Here is a 16153-nt window from a genome sequence, read left to right as displayed (position 1 = left end):
TTCAAGCACCTACATTGAACACCTTCAAGAGCAAATTGGATGCTTATCTTGCTGGGATCCTATGACCCCAGCTGACTTCCTGCCCTTTTGACGGAGTGCTGGACTTGATGATCTTCCTAGGTCCCTTCCAGCCCTAATGTCTATGATAATTGCTGCAATCCAGTCTATTTCCTTTCTTGAAGTTAGTAACAATTCTGTTATCTCTCTAGTCACTGGGAATCCATTCATATTTCCAGATTTTTGTAATTGGTGAGAGATTTATTCCATCTTGGTTTTTTTTAATTTTAGGGACCATTCCTTTGGGATCACATGCTTCATCTTATAAATGGCTTTCAAGGCCCCTTAATAAGTTGATGGATCTGCAAAATAGTCTTTAACAGAGCATTGTGGAATGGTTTTGGTGGTATTGTCTTTATTATTAGAATCTCAGTTTAGGAGCTCTTGAACACCATGTGTTGATAGTGAAGCTGTCTTGAAAGATGCCACGAAGCTGGCATTGTTAGTGGGGGTCTTGCTTGAACCACATACAGCTCATGAATAGTATGACAGGAAGGAAATATGAGAATATCAGAATGATTTAAGCACTAATACTTAGTAGATGCATATTATTCTTATGATGCAGTCATCTCCAGGTTGTTTTTACAGTTACTTGAAGTCTTTAAATCAGCCATATCTCTTCCGAGAAAACATACTTTAGCTCAAACAAAAGCTAAGAAGTGCAGGAGAAGCTACTGGATGAGGTTCCTAGGCCTAAGCTGTGCAGGAGGTCAGTGTGATGGACTGTGGGTTTTACTGTAATATTTCTGTCTTAACTATGTTCATCTTGTTATAATGTTGTATGCCTTGACCATAAAGCTAGTACTTGGGGAAGGAATGAGTTAAAGAGATAGTGAAGTAACAGATCTACGTATATGTGGGATGAGATAAGCTAGATGTCTAACTTTGGGGTGGATCCAAAGGATATGCAGTGGTGCAGCTGCACCCCCTTTGATTCCTGCTCCACCCGAAGTGCTAAACCAACTGCCTGGAAGAGGCATCAACATTTCTATTCAGGTAATGCTGAGAGAGACAAGTCACTTCTATCATTTCCCTGGTTCCTGTTAATCGCTCTCCACTCCACAGGTGCTAATGACCCTCTCTCCTTTTTAATAGTCTTCATGTTTCCGTATTCAAACTCCCCTTCCTCTGCAATTTTGCTTTCTGTAAGCCCTCCTGATAATGTCTCTCTTCTGTATCACAATACTGCAGACAGTATTTGGCTCTACCTAAAAATCATAACTCGGGTATGATCATATTGACTCAGGTGTAGAAATGACTGACAGGGAAAGTATTAGAGGCACTGTCAAGATGTGCAAGAATTCTAGATTGTGTGTTATGAACCTGAATGAGAGAAGTACCTTTAACGACTACAGCACTATTGATACAATATCCTGTGATTAATTTTTGCCTACTCTGCTGTGTTTTTTCAAATTTATATATAATCTAGCAAATTAATTCATATTCCAATAGTTAAATATGTAGTTGGTTCTGATCTTAAACTGAATAATATAGTGCTAACCCCCTACCATATTAGTAAAGTGTCTAGTTTCTCTGTAACTGGATAAAAATATGTGTTGTCTTGCACGTGACAATGTGCCACTCCATCTGTACCACCCTTTCCAAGATCCTAGATCTACCCATGGAAGGTATAGCCACAACCATGAGCTGTGAGCTGCTCCTTTGTTGTACATCTGATCACACTTACTGCAACAATGTGACTATCAAATTGTGCAATACCTCTGGTCACTAGTGCTGTCCTTTGCTCTGGTCAGTCATTATTAGGGCTGTCCATCAGAGTGTGCATGCTATTAATCTGGTAGACTCACTCTCACCTATGCCACCATAGGTGACCATACCAGGAGTACAAAACTCCAAGGGCATAACTGTGAAGACTACTGGTAGCACACAAGCCTCACTACGATGTCAGAGTTATGATTGTTGGCAGAGAAGCTAGTTTCTGCAATATATGGATAAAATCTATGTGTCATCTATCATGAGGCTCTCTCTTGGGGCATGGGGGTTAACTGTTAAGATTGTCAAATAAAATAATTAATGATGGGCTTTAATGAAGGTCAGTAATGTCACAGATCCTTCTGATTATTCCCTGAGCACTACAGAACTCTCCCCAAACCCTGTAATGCTATTACCATTTATGAAGGCATATAGTTAAAGGGGTTAATTCTGTTTTCTGTCCTCATTCTAACAATTCTTGAGAACTAAAAGGCACAATCCGGTTTTTCTTGTCAGGGCTGAGCTGCCAAGATGACACATCAGCAACAATAAGAAAAGTTAAAAAGTCTCTTGAATGGATTTTTTTCTCTCTGAGTGCTGACTGGATGCCGATTTCCCATAGAACCTTCTGAAGCTTATGAAAACTTTAAAATTGCTGCTGCTGCAGCTTCTTTTAAGTCATATGTGCCTAGAAGTTTCCCAAATTTTCAGCAGCATTAAGACTTATTTTAGTTATTTCAATAGCAGTGCAAATATGCCAATAACAATATTAATATACAGCCATTCATATTGGTTTATTCAAATAGTAGAAGTTCAAGTGATACTGTATGCTTTTCAACTGAAGGTAGTATGATCAAAATGTGATAGATAAAATATTATATGCTTAAGTTTTCCAATTTACTTTAGTTAACGAATATTTTAGCAGCTACAAAGATCAAACTATACAGTACCTCCCTATATCCTGAGCAGCTAGGAATAGATTTCTTATTGTTTGCTCTGCATGTTTCCATGACTCTGCTCTTTGCTACCTTCCAGCCATGACACTGATTGCCAAGCCTACTGCATCATGGACTGCTATGTAATTCTGTTATTTCAATTCCTAGTTTGTAGGGGACATTCACCTAAAATCTACTACTTGCATAAGGACCTCCAGTGCTTATGCAAATCCCAGTTCCCTATTTCCAAACAAAAAATGTATTGCTTAGAATACCTTATATATAGTAGAAAACTGTATTGTTATATGCAAGGTAGCAATGATTCATAACACTAACATATACTACAGTAACAGCTAGAAGTTTCAAATGAGATCTCATTGAACTTGGGGCTGTGCAAACTTAGCTGGAAACAATCTCTATCCTGAGCAGGAGTTGTTTTGGGAAAAAACAAAACAGAGTGGAAAAGTGATCCTGACTTTGCTTTACAGACAGGGTACTAAGGCACAGAAAGACAGGGAAACTTGTCTGCTGTTACAAAGAAAGCATGTTCTAGAACTGGGAATGGAACCCAGACCTCCTCCATCTTGGTGGAGTGCCTAACCACAAAAATGGCCTTTCCTCTGAAGCACAGAAGCAAGGTGACAACTTTCTAACTAGTAGAGAAAATCTAGCATTGGCCATGATATTGCACATACACATTCATAAGAATCTATTACTCACTGTAGCAGCAAACAAATAGCTTCCTGCCTTTGTCCCCAGAAAAAAAAGAGATAGAGGAAGATCATAAGTGACTTGTCTTATATGTGACAATCCTAAGTTACTTAAATGTTGTGATGGCTATTATTTTCCCTTTAGAAAATATTTGTTCAAAACTCACTGCCTCAAACACACAATGCAATGTTCTTTTCTTTGATATAACTGTTCCATTTTAGTTCTTATGAGGTAGAATTGGTGGAGGAGAGCTAATATTCCCTTCAACTCTTCAAGGGTAAGCAGTTTTTTCCCTGAGTACAGTTGCTGGCTGCTCTAAAAACCAGTTCTTTATTACAAAGTGCTACCACTGTAAATGTTTGTGGTTTTCTTCCACATTAGGAAAAAGAAGTGAAAGTAGTTGAGAGCCTACAACTATAACCAGAATAGCTACATATGGAAATGAAAGTATAATGAAATCTGTGCTTCTGGTGGCTGCTTAAGTATTAAGCGTTACTCAAGCATTACTAAGGCAATTGCCATAGGCGACACATAGGAAGGGCAAGGGGGGCACACGCCCCCCCTGAAATTGGCCACTGCTGAAGCTGCCACTGGCTTCTGCAGGCAGCTGCCACTCACCACCTGCCCCACCCCCACCCCCACTAGCATCTGGGGGCAGTTCTTGCTCACCACTTGCCACACACCACTGCCCCTTCCCCGCTGCCAACACTGCTGCTGGCATCGGCGGATGGTCCCTGCTCACCACAACCTCTCCCCTACTGCCGACACTGCCACCGGCATTTGTGGGTGGTCCCCACTCATCACCCCTCCCCCTCCACCACTGACACTGCTGCTGGCACCTGAGGGCGGTCCCCACTCGCCGCCAACACTGCCAAATACAACTGGTGCTTCCCCGGTCTCAGAAGGCACCAGTTGTTCATGGCAATTGCTAAAGTAAGTCTCACTGTATTACAGTTGATCTAAGTTTATAAGCATTATTCCCCACTCTGTTGTTAGGCAAGGCCGTTTCTTGTAAATAATTGCCCAGCTCAAATTGTAGGCTTTCTGCTTACTTCATTCTATAACAAGAAATAAAAATGAGCATACCTTTTATTTCCCCTGATCCTTCTCTTCAGTTGGAGCAGTCAGCTGACTTCTTATGCAAAAACTGAGACCACCAATGACTGCTATTACTGCTACAAAAATTCTCCTGCCAACAATGACTCAATCTTTCAATATTAGTTGCTTTAAATATGTCTGTAGAAATAAGAAAAGTGTTTTCTACTGAAACATTGGAAACTGAGAGTTACATGTCAGAATGTCTCTTTCAGTGTCCACCATAGACACTCTAATGTAGCTCCTTATAATCCACTTGAAAGGCCATGTGACATTTCTTTCATATTAAATATCATTAATCATTTGCTACTGGGAGCAGAAAAAACCCTTACTTCTTTCCTTACCTATCCTCTTTCAATAGGATACCTATATCTCTACATTTTCACATTACTGCATTACTCCAGTTTAACTTATTGCCATATAATTTCCTAACATATAAAAATAGAATGGAATTCAGTCCCAGAACATATCACAGAGGAGTCTTAACCAGCATGAGATGTCTGTTTAATCACTGCTTTGACTTGTTACAGCTCCTGTAGGAGAACTATAGAAAGATTTGCCTTAACGTTAAACCACAAAGAATGTCACAACTGCCAGTAGCTAAATTTCTAAAGGGAAAAAACATTCCTGGCACTCACAAATGGAAATACTACTCTCTGACATCATCTTTACAAGAGTAATGCTTTCCCATCATTACACAAAAGCCTAAAGACTTTTGCTTGTCTGTATAAGCCTATAACCCTAAATTTAGAAACTCATCTTCAATAATTTTCTGGAGCCTTAAACTTGAAGTTCAATTATTTATCAAAATTAAAAAACAAACAAACTGTTTTTAATACATGTTAATGGCTATTTTTACATGCCATGGAGGTTTAATTTGGTATAGTTCTCCCTAAATGGAAGTGCTGGGTTTTTAAAAATACTGCTTCAATTAAGGGATAATTAAGCCAAACTAATCCCCCGTGGTGTGTACACAAGGGAGGGGTGATCCTTATCTGCTTCTTCAGTTGCAGGGGGGTGGAATGAGCTGTGGGCAGACCAAGTGGTCCCTGAGCTGTGTGGGGGCCCCCCATGCAGCACCTACCCACTAGCACCTGGCCTGGGCAGTCCTGAGCAGCTCTGCAGCCATGGAGGGAAGCGTTTTCCCCACCCCTGCCACCACAGCTGCAGGGGGTAGCACCGGGGCACCACACAGATCAGACAGGCAGGCAAGCTCCGGGGAGAAGAAAAAGAAAAGGATCAGGCTCATCACTTTTTTTTTTCCTTGAGTGGAGCCTGCCTGCATGGGCTGCGGCCATGTCCCACAGCCCCTGGGCTGTGCAGGGCCCACCAAGCCCCGAGCACATTGGCTTCCAGCACCACGTGCACTGTTGCACTTTTTTAGGTAGTAAACTAAAACACCTCAGAGGTGTTTTTCTTACTATGTACTAAAATCATTTAAAGTGGAATATGCCATTGAGCATGCAAACAGCTATGCCATTAGAGCAGTGCAAAAGGGCATTTAAGCCATTTTAAAGGCCAATTTTGTGGCATGGACAAAAGCCCTCTATCTCTAATACAAACTCTGGATGGATAGTAGTACATTCAGTCAGAATAATTCTGAAGAGAAACTTTTGGGGAACAGCACAGCCCTTAGATACATTCAACAATTGTGTAAGCACAGCAGAAGTGTGAAGCCACTTACAGCTACTCAGAGCTCGGACCAGTCTTTACTTCCTCCCCTACAGGCTTCTGTAAATGTACCTATAGTTTCATGGGACTAGTCAGAGATGCCAGTCAGGGGTTACAAGAGTGTAATAACGCTCTGGCCACATGCCTATCTTTTGGTCACCAACTATCCATCATACCTCTTTACAATGGGGGCAGGAAAGAGTTAGAGCAGGAATCAGCTACACCAGATTTCAGGCACCCAAGCATTTTTCTTATACCAAGAGCTTCCCTGCATGTCTAGTTATACTTTTTTATATAGCTCCTTTGTACTCCATACTGCATGATAAAGGGCCTCATTCATGGTTTAAAATACACCTTTGTAAAAACAAGTGTCCTAGATAGGTATTCAATAGCCTGCAATGACTTTGCTTTTCCATATATAATACATGTTTGTAAAACCACTTAAATGCTGTAAGTGGTTCAAGAGACCAAAATTACTCTGGAGTAGCCCTTCAGAGCAAAAAAGTGTGCCTGCTGCATACCTTCATTTTATATTAAACTCTTCAAAGGTTTTATATCTAAAGGACTTTGTATACAGGATAGCAAAGGCTTAATTTTCCTCCGTTACACATATATCAAGTCTGTGATAAACTGTTGGCTTCAGGGAGGCTCCCTTATCAGTGAAAAAGACTGACTCAAATTCTCTATAAGCTTGTCAGGATTTACCACAAGTGCTTTCCGTAGAGTTTCTCAAAGATCCCATGGAGCGTGTAGGATAAAGCTCATTCTCCAGGGAAAGCCCTTTCACTCTGCAGTCTGTGCTATTTCATTTATTTTGGGGTGGGGGGACTTAGTGGGGGCAGGGAGCAGATATTTGTTTTGTTTTTAAAGTTTTATGCATTTCATCATTCAAAACTTACCAAACAGCCATTTAATTGTTATTTTTAACTTGGCATTTTTGGGAATGGTGGATACAAGATAAGGCTGGAAACTGACAGGGCTATTACTGTCACTCTAGTTGAGGTGCTGCCACTCTGGGATAGATCAGAGACTATGTAGTCTGAGAGACAGCTGGGACATTTTATTGATATGGTTCTTAATAATCTGTAGTAAATACTCTGTTTTACGTGTTGAGTAGATTTGGAGAGTTTGACTCCTAGAGAAGGTGACCTTTATGGAAATACATATCAAAAGCTTCTTCTATTCTTTTACATCCATCTAACCCATGGGTGGGCAAAATATGGCCCATGGGCCAAAAGATGAGCATCAGTGGCCTTGCCAAAATGCTTGAATTTTGCCTTCCCAACCAATGTGACTTTGCACAAAGCCATTTCAAGGACATGAAACATAATCTATTCAAACAAATAAGAGGGGATTTTTTTCTCCCATTTACTCTAATAGATATTGGATGGGGTGCTATCAGTGCTTGAGATTAAGTTAAGTTACTTTGGTGGTTAAAGAAATGTAAATGAAGCCTACTGGACCACTGGAATACTCTTCTGATGGTGAGGGGGTAGTGGTTTAGAGGATATTTTCCCAGAATGCTGCTAAACCAAAGGCAGTACACTGTTTCTACCCTAAGAGGCACAATATTGCTGTAATTGAATCAGAATGCTGTGAAAATGGGTGTAAAGCCATTCACACCTTCACATCCCCATAAAGCCTGTGATTTGGTGATGTATTGGCATTTAATTCCCTTCTGATGATCATCCACTGTAATACATGAAAACACCTTGGGATTTTTGTATTAGCCCTAAAGCTGGCATTATCTCTCCCCACCCCACCCCTCCAACCCCTCAACTAAAGCAAATCCATCCAAACATAGAGCATAAATTTTGGGCTCTGCCTTAGTCAGAGAACATCGCATTATATGTAAGAGTGAATGTAATATAGCAGAAATTTTTCCAAATGAAAAGTCACATTGGTTGTGATTAGTGATCTCAAATTGTCACAGCATGTATTCTTAAAAATAGGGACCAGATTTTCCAGTAATTTACAGCCACTGTAATTTTTCCTTTCAGTGAGACTACATGGGATGTTATTCACTGGAAAATATGATCAATACATATAGAGAGAGATGGGGAGGTTATTTTATTTTGTTGTTGTTTTACAAATCATATCTTTCTTAAAGGTGGTTAGAAAAGTTGTTTAAATAATTTTTGTTTGGAAAAAGATCATTTCAACTCAATTGAGTGTTTTTTGTAAAACTGTATTGATGCTGTATATAGTTTCCTGTAAGATACATTTGATTTTTGAAAGTATGCATTTTTTTTAATAGGAAAATTCTCCCACAGAATAACATCTCAAGTTTGTTTGTTTTTTTATTAAAACTTTTATTTTAAAAAGTATTTCATTACTTTCATTTTACAACACATCACTAGTAGTAAATCAAAAGTTAGGTCAGGATGGCATGTTAAAGACTAAGTTACTTGTATGGCTTTCATAGCATGTGAGGAAGCAGGCTGTTGCCTATGTAAGCATATGCCTTTCTGAATAAGTTAGTCTTGAACGGGCTCCCCTGACCTGCCTTCTGCCTGACTTCAGTCTAACATAGCTAAGTACCTTTCTCTGCCCATGGTACTCTTCAATATGACATAGTATTATACATGATTAATACTAATATGTCATTTTGTGGCACAATGTCATGATACAAAATAGTCTATTTTAATTTCATATTTGATTTTTAAATTCACCAAGCCTACCTGATACTTTGTATTGATTAAAATAGCTTAACTTATTTTCCAGATCAATGTGTATTCTGTTTATGTTAACCACTCTGAAGAAGAGAAGAAGTAAATAGCATACTAACTAGAGGAAATGCTTGTAACAAAGGAGTCTGTAACCTTTTGAGGAGTTAACCAGGGCTAGCCTGTTCCATTACACAGGTCCTTTAAGGAAACAACTGATGAGCTGGTATATAGGGTTCAGGGGTTAATTAGGAAATTATCTCCTTAACTTGTTAAAATCAGCTGTTAGATCACTTTGTGGAGAAGGAAGAGAGCTAATGACTTGGAGAATATGCTTACTGGCTGGCTGGGAGAGTGCCTAAATTGCAGGACAGATTTGAGGAAGTAGGACTGTAGACTTCTTTAATCTGAGGAAGAAAGAGGATTGTGGCAGGATGAGACCTGTGTGGAAAGGCCCTCCAAAGAAGCAATTGGCTTCAGCAAGAATTTTCAGCTCCCTTTCTTGTAGAGACCTGGAGGGGAATATGGAACTTGAAGCAGAGGAGTAGGGGTGAATGGGAGTCCCTAAGAGGGAAATATTTGATCCTGGTGGTCTTTCAGTTCTGGCTGGGAAAGTGTTCTGGCTATTACACCATGAGAAAAAGGGATTATGCCATGAGAAAAAAGGTGAGAGTTCCACCACCCTTTTGAAGGAAATAAGTGAACCCCCCCGCAACTCCTCAAAAGAATGATTCTTAGTGCTTACCCTCAGGAGAGGGTTTGGTGGCTGAGCATATCTACTAGCTGGTGCCATCTTTTTGCAGCCCTGAGAAAACTGTGCATGCTCTGGGAAGGGATATCATCTACCCACCTGTTTTCAGCTTTTTCCTATTGGTTAGCTGCAGACAAGTATGTGCTCAGCTCTGACTATTCTAGATTGCATTCTAAGGTTCTTAACTGTCCCATTGCACTCTATGGGAAGCCTCTACCTTTGATAAAAAATGTAGGTGCTCAAGTCCTTTAGTTTATTCAGGGATAACAGTTGTAGCCATTTTGGACTAAAAGCAAAAGCAGTCAATGTGGTAGAGGCAATACCTTTTCTTATGTCAACTATATGATTGCAAAAAAAAATCTTGATTTGGAAGCTTTTGGGCTCATGTGCCCTTCCTTAGGCAAAGGAGAATGCAAAGATAGTAAAATTTCTCTCAGGTAGAAATGAAAATTCATATTGCACAGGAGAGCTGGAGGGTAATGTAAATTCTCCTGGGTAGAAAAGTTCATTTTATGCCAGTTAGGGTCTGGTGAAATCTTTGCATTCTCCTTTGCCTGAGGAAGGGTTTGTGAGCTTGAAAGCTTGCAAATAAAGACTTTTTTGCAGCTACTTAGTTGGTCTAATAAAAGATATTGCCTCTACCACACTGACTGCAAGTCCTTTATTAAATCTGGTCCTTAATAAATTAGACCTCAAGTATCTCTCTTTTTACTGGGGGTTTTGGATAAGTTATTGCAAGAACCAAGAAAGAGCTGAGGCTTGGTACCTGAAAGGTTATGCCATATTAAGACATGGAAGCAAGTATGCTCTGAGAGCCTTCTGCCATATTTTTAGTATCCTAGAAAAAAGATTCAAGGCTACCAAAGAATATTGAAATAGCTGATCATCTAATTAGTTCATGGATTTCTGCAAAGTTTTATAGTCAGATTAATGACATTATGAAATATTGTAAAATAATATAAACATAATGAAACATAAATTAAATTTGTATTTTTTCAAGATGAAGTCTTTTTAGAATGTTTTATTTTATATACATCTTGAAAATACTTGTTTTTCAGTCTTATTTGGAAGAAAAATATATTTGTGAAATGTTGGAACTTCAAAACAGGTTCACAGTTTCAACCAAATCTAACTCTTTTTGTAGAACTACCAAGGAATTAATTATTTAAAAAAATCCCCAGACTGACTTGTCAACAATGGATTCATTTTATAGTGCGCTAACATTTCTGAGCCAGTGTATGATGACACATTTGGCAAACCCCAGAGATCTTTTAAATGCTCACTGTAATATAAACTCACCCAATGACTGTAAGAAAATTTTTTCTATCTATCCATTTTTATATTCTCTTATGCTGCTAGAATGTGCTGTACAGCACTTCTAAGAACCAAGGTTAAAAATCATGGACCTCAACCTATTGCCTTGTCCTTGCACCTTTTTGAATGACCAAGTCTTCATAGGTATGCAGGTATGCATGCAATAGATTTATTTTAATAGGGGTGGACTGGGGTTAACACTTGAAAGGCAATCTATACGTATGCAAGCAAGCAAACATAATCATGCATAAACAGAGGCCAGTGTGAAGCCTCATTAAAAATCAAACAGAGTAATAGTAAACATTTATGTGAGCGTAGAGCAACAGACAGTATTCTGTACTTTGGTTTCCCTCTATATTTGTCACTATCTACCTGTGATTAGTGGAGCTGGAGTCACTGTATTTTCATATAGTTGTAAATGGAAGAGACTCCCTACTTACCCTGTTTTCTATTTATCATTAGCCTCAATACCAGCATCAAATTCAGAAATAATTCTTAGGTGGTTTCTTTTTGTTTAATCGGAAAACAAATATAAATTATAACAACAATAATTTTTTAAATCAGAAAAGTCCCAATAAATTGCCTAGTTCATTATGTATTTCTATGAAATGACTGATCATTAGAAACACTATTTACCTCTAATTCTCATTAGCATAACATGCTTTGTAGAAGAAACATAGCGGAAAAACTATTCAAGACTTAGCATCTTGAATCTAAAGCTTGATGGAAAACACATCTCTCCCATAACCTGATAAAGTGCAAGTAAAGTAGATGAAATATCAAGTACTGTAACATGCCTGAAAGAAACATGTGGAGTCTCTTTGTCCAGTCTTTCTGGATTGGGTACTGTAAAGATTTAAGAATAAGGCCATGAAATCTACTGCAAATCCCAGTAAGCATATAGGTCAATATAAACTGGTTTCTCTCTAACAAAAAGCCAAATCACCCTTAGTGCCTGGAGTGTGACAACACTGCCCTACCTCAGGAGCTATTTTGATTACACTGAATTCAAGACAACTGATAAATAAATTATGGCTTCAAGATTTTTAGAAAATGATTAATGATTCTCATAATGGAGGTGAAAAACCTTGGAGCAATGTACAGACTTAATTGCCATCCATTTATACTGTGCAGTATTCTTTTTCAGGGGATCTCCCTTAGTTTGCATGCTTCCTTAGGAATCTCCTCTAATATATCCTTGTATTCAAGGTACCGGTGGCTTTGCTCAGATGTAGGTTTTGTTAGAAAATCCCCATTGTAAACCATGACTTTTAAGTCTTTGAGCCTGTCTGAAAAACAGCTGGGCAGCCATAAAGAGGTTTAAGAGCTTTTGATATAAAACTGGACAGTATACCCCAGCAGACTTTGAAACTGCAAACATAAAGCTTAACCAGTCCCCAGAGTTTTCTGTTGGCACTCACTCTGAGCCCTGAAACTCTAGGTTTTCTCTTATCTTCTCCTCTAAGGCGAGCAAGGTATCTAGGTTTATTCCTGAAAAGGAATCCTTTGCACTGGAATGGACGTGGAAATAGCATTTTACCTCCTCTGTTACCCTTTGCAAGGCTGATAAGCCTTTCCCAAATATGAACACAAAACCAAAGCCTTAGTCTCCCTGCTGCTGCTAAAGACTGGATTGGCAACAGGAGGAAAAGAACCTCTTCTAACCACAGCCAAGAGGTTACCCCAAAGGGACTCTGAGGCTTGGTTCTCATAGGGATTTATCTCCAGTCCATGCAAATACTTTTAAATGTCTGTTAGATATAATAAAAATTATTTGTGGAAAGTGTAATATGTGTCTGATTGGTAAAATACTACTCTTCTGTCAAAATGTGTCATTGATAGTGCTGAAATCATAGTGAATCTATGTTAATTAGATCACGTTCTTAACTGATCAAAGGAATATATCTGTCCAATTTTAACAAGCAGTTGATTACAGTAAAATCTCGTTAGTTTGATATTGGATAGCTTAGAGTGTTGGATACCTTGAAGCCATTGTCACTCCCCAGCCAAAAGGATAGATTTTTGTATTTGTTATGATACAGAAAATTCAAAATATGGCTACTTTGAAATTTGAAGCCATTTTTTATTCTTTGGACCATAAACCCACGAAAACTTGTTTGCTTACTTTGACATACAGTAATACTGTGTAGATAACACTGCAACATTAGCCTACAGAAATAGTGTTCTTTTCTAGCACATGGTCTTTTATGCTATTCATAGCAACAATCCCTCTACATGCCAGTAATTTTACATTGCAAAAACCATACATACCTTTCAGTTGTGTGCAAGTCCAGGAGCGGTGAGCATCACGGTGATGAAGAGGAAGCAGAGTGAGTTAACATTTTTGCAGAAGTAGAAAGTAATATATAACATAGATCAGAAAGTGAAATCCAAAATGGTAATTGCTAAAGAGTATGGTATTCCTCCTTCTAGGCTTTTAACACATTTGAATCTTGGGATTCAGTAGAGAAGATGGCAATTGAAAGGCACCAACTGGGATGAGGAAAAGAATCTGAGGTGTAAAACATTTAGATTTAAAAAAAGAACTGTTTGAGTGCTTTTGTGATATGAGAGCAAATAATATCCCAATATCTGGGCTGCCACTTAAAGAGAAAGCAGACAAACTTGCATGGAAGACAGGAATCAAGTTTCAGTGTTCTAATGGTTGGCTCCAGAGATTCCAACATTGTCACATCATTTTATTTTTTATACAAGGTAAAACATATTCTGTCAATGTCATGCTGCAGAAAATTGGCATGAAAGTGTGAAGCCAATTCTGGACCAATACACACTGAAGGTCGTGTTTAATGCTGATGAGACAGAACTTTTTTTTTTTAACCTGCAGTCAAGTAGAATGCTGACACTTAAAAGGGAAATGTGGGGAAGAAAAGCAACAAGAAACTCACCATGCTATTCGGCTTCAATGCTGATGATAGTGAGAAACTACAGCCACTAGTGGTGGGGAAGTTTGAAAATCCCCAGTGTATGAAAGGCATGAACCACCTGCCATGCCTGTAAATGGCAACAGAAATATATGGATTACATTAAATTGTTCGAGAATAGCAGCTCCAGTCTGAACGGAGAATGGCATGCCGAAATCAAAATGTGCTTCTACTAGATGATAACTGTGCAGCCCACAGTTGGGAAGAATTAGCTCTGAAGCATGTGTGTGTGCTCTTCCTCCCAGGAAGCACCATGAGCTATATGCAGCCCCTCAATCAAGGAATAACATGCCACATTTAGATGGCATATTGGAAACAACTGTTGCATTATTCTAGAGGTTTTCAGGAATGTAACAAATCTTCAAAAATGGAACATTTTTGACACTATAAGAAATGTCATCATTGCATGGAATGAAGTCCCACCCCACATCATTGCAAACCACTTCGCAAAGGGCAGTTTTGGCACCAAGGCTGCCAAAGAAATTGTGTTTGAACAAAATGATCCTGACTGGACTGAGGTTCAGAGAGAAATGGATTGTCCCACTGATGAGGGATTAATAAAAGCTCTGGAAAAAAAATAATGAATTTGTCTATGACCAATATAAGAAAACAGCCAAGAAAACCACAATAAACTCTTTCTTTAAGAGACTATAAGAAAGATTATACAGATATTTATCATAAAGTAGTTTTGTATACATAATAAATATAATAGTACTGTAATTTGAATAATTCAAACCTCTTAACTTAGAAGTCAGTATTTTTTTGTCCCCTGCATTTCAAATTAACAAGGTTTTACTGTATAACTAGTAAGGCTAAAAATGTCTTAACTTGCATACATATACAAACTCCCAAGGAAAAGAGCCCATTATCACAAAAGAGAGTGCAGGGAATGAGAGCAAAAAGTATTTAAGACTTTGGTGCCTTTTGCCCACATATGTAAAGAGATTAGCTATTTTCAGTTGGGCAAAGTCAGGTCATGAAAGAATAGGGACATATTCAAATAAATAGGTCAGATTTGTGATTGTTCTGCAGAGATGAAGATATTATTTATAATTAGCAGGTCTGTGAGATCAGTTTAGGATCTGGAACATCAGGCTAAGTTACTTTCTACTTTCTTCTCGCTCTTCTACAGCTGTAATAAAGATTCTGCAATCCAAATTTTGTCCTCTAGCTTTGCTGGTGCAACTGTAAATCATACCCTCATTTTCTCTGTCTGTTAAATATTGACACAGCCTCCTTGAACTTGGTTGAATTGCATGCTGGTAAAAATGAGAATAGAATGCATGAGGAGTCACAGCATTTAGCACATTCTCCCCTTACTGCTTTGGGACTTCAAAATGCTTATTTGTATCACAGGACATAATTTTGAAAACAGGCAGCAGTTCTCTTTTATAATATTGTGACATTTTTCCAAGTAGAACTTCAAAGTAGATTACAGTTTCCCCCCCTGCCAGGCCTCTGTTTCAGCTCCATATTGATTAAGAAAGCATCTGGCTTTCAATGAACTCCATTAATCCACCATTCTTGTTCCTTCATATTATAATGCACTCCTACTGGACCGATTTTTTTAAATAACAGTGTCTGGATAGAGTACATTTAAAGTCCTACTGCCCTCCCAGCTTCTACTCAAGGTTGTTTGGTATAGAGGTTACAGAAAGTTTTCATCAATGATTCTCCTGCTCTCATCAGCATTAGTGAGGTCTTACCTGTAGTACTGTGTCCAGTGTTTGACTCCACCCCTCAAGAAGGATGTGGATAGATTGGAACAAATCCAGTACAGAGCTACAAAAATGAATAGAGGCCTGGAAAACATTGGATTTGATAACGGTCTTCAAAGGTCAGAAGGTCCATTGTAGAGAGGATGAAGATGGGCTTGTTGCTGAGGCCATAGAGGGAAGAACTAGGAGCAATCGACTCAAGCTATAGCTGAAGAAATTTAGGTTGGAGGAACTTTCTGGCTATAAGGGCATAAGGGCAGTCAAACATTGGCACAGGCTACCTACACAATCTGTAGAATCTCCATTCTTGGAAAATTTCAGGATCAGGTTGGACAGACACTTACTTGGCTGGGATGGTTTAGTCAGGAATGATCCTGCCTTGGGCATGGGACTGAATTAGATGACCTAGTAAGGTCCCTTCCAGATCAACTGTCCTATGATCTTATGGTCCTAAAATAATCCCTAACAGCTGTGTTTCACAAATCATAAGCTTCTAATGCTTTCACCTTCCAGCACCTTTATATTTGAAGGTTCCTGCTGTGGAGTAGTAGCATCAAAAATACTACTACTAGTCCTCCTC

The sequence above is a fragment of the Crocodylus porosus genome, unplaced genomic scaffold, assembly GCF_001723895.1.
Source record: "Crocodylus porosus isolate Cpor-Errol unplaced genomic scaffold, CroPor_comp1, whole genome shotgun sequence".
NCBI classification, from domain to species: Eukaryota; Metazoa; Chordata; order Crocodylia; family Crocodylidae; genus Crocodylus; species Crocodylus porosus.
This window is presented reverse-complemented; position numbering follows the sequence as displayed.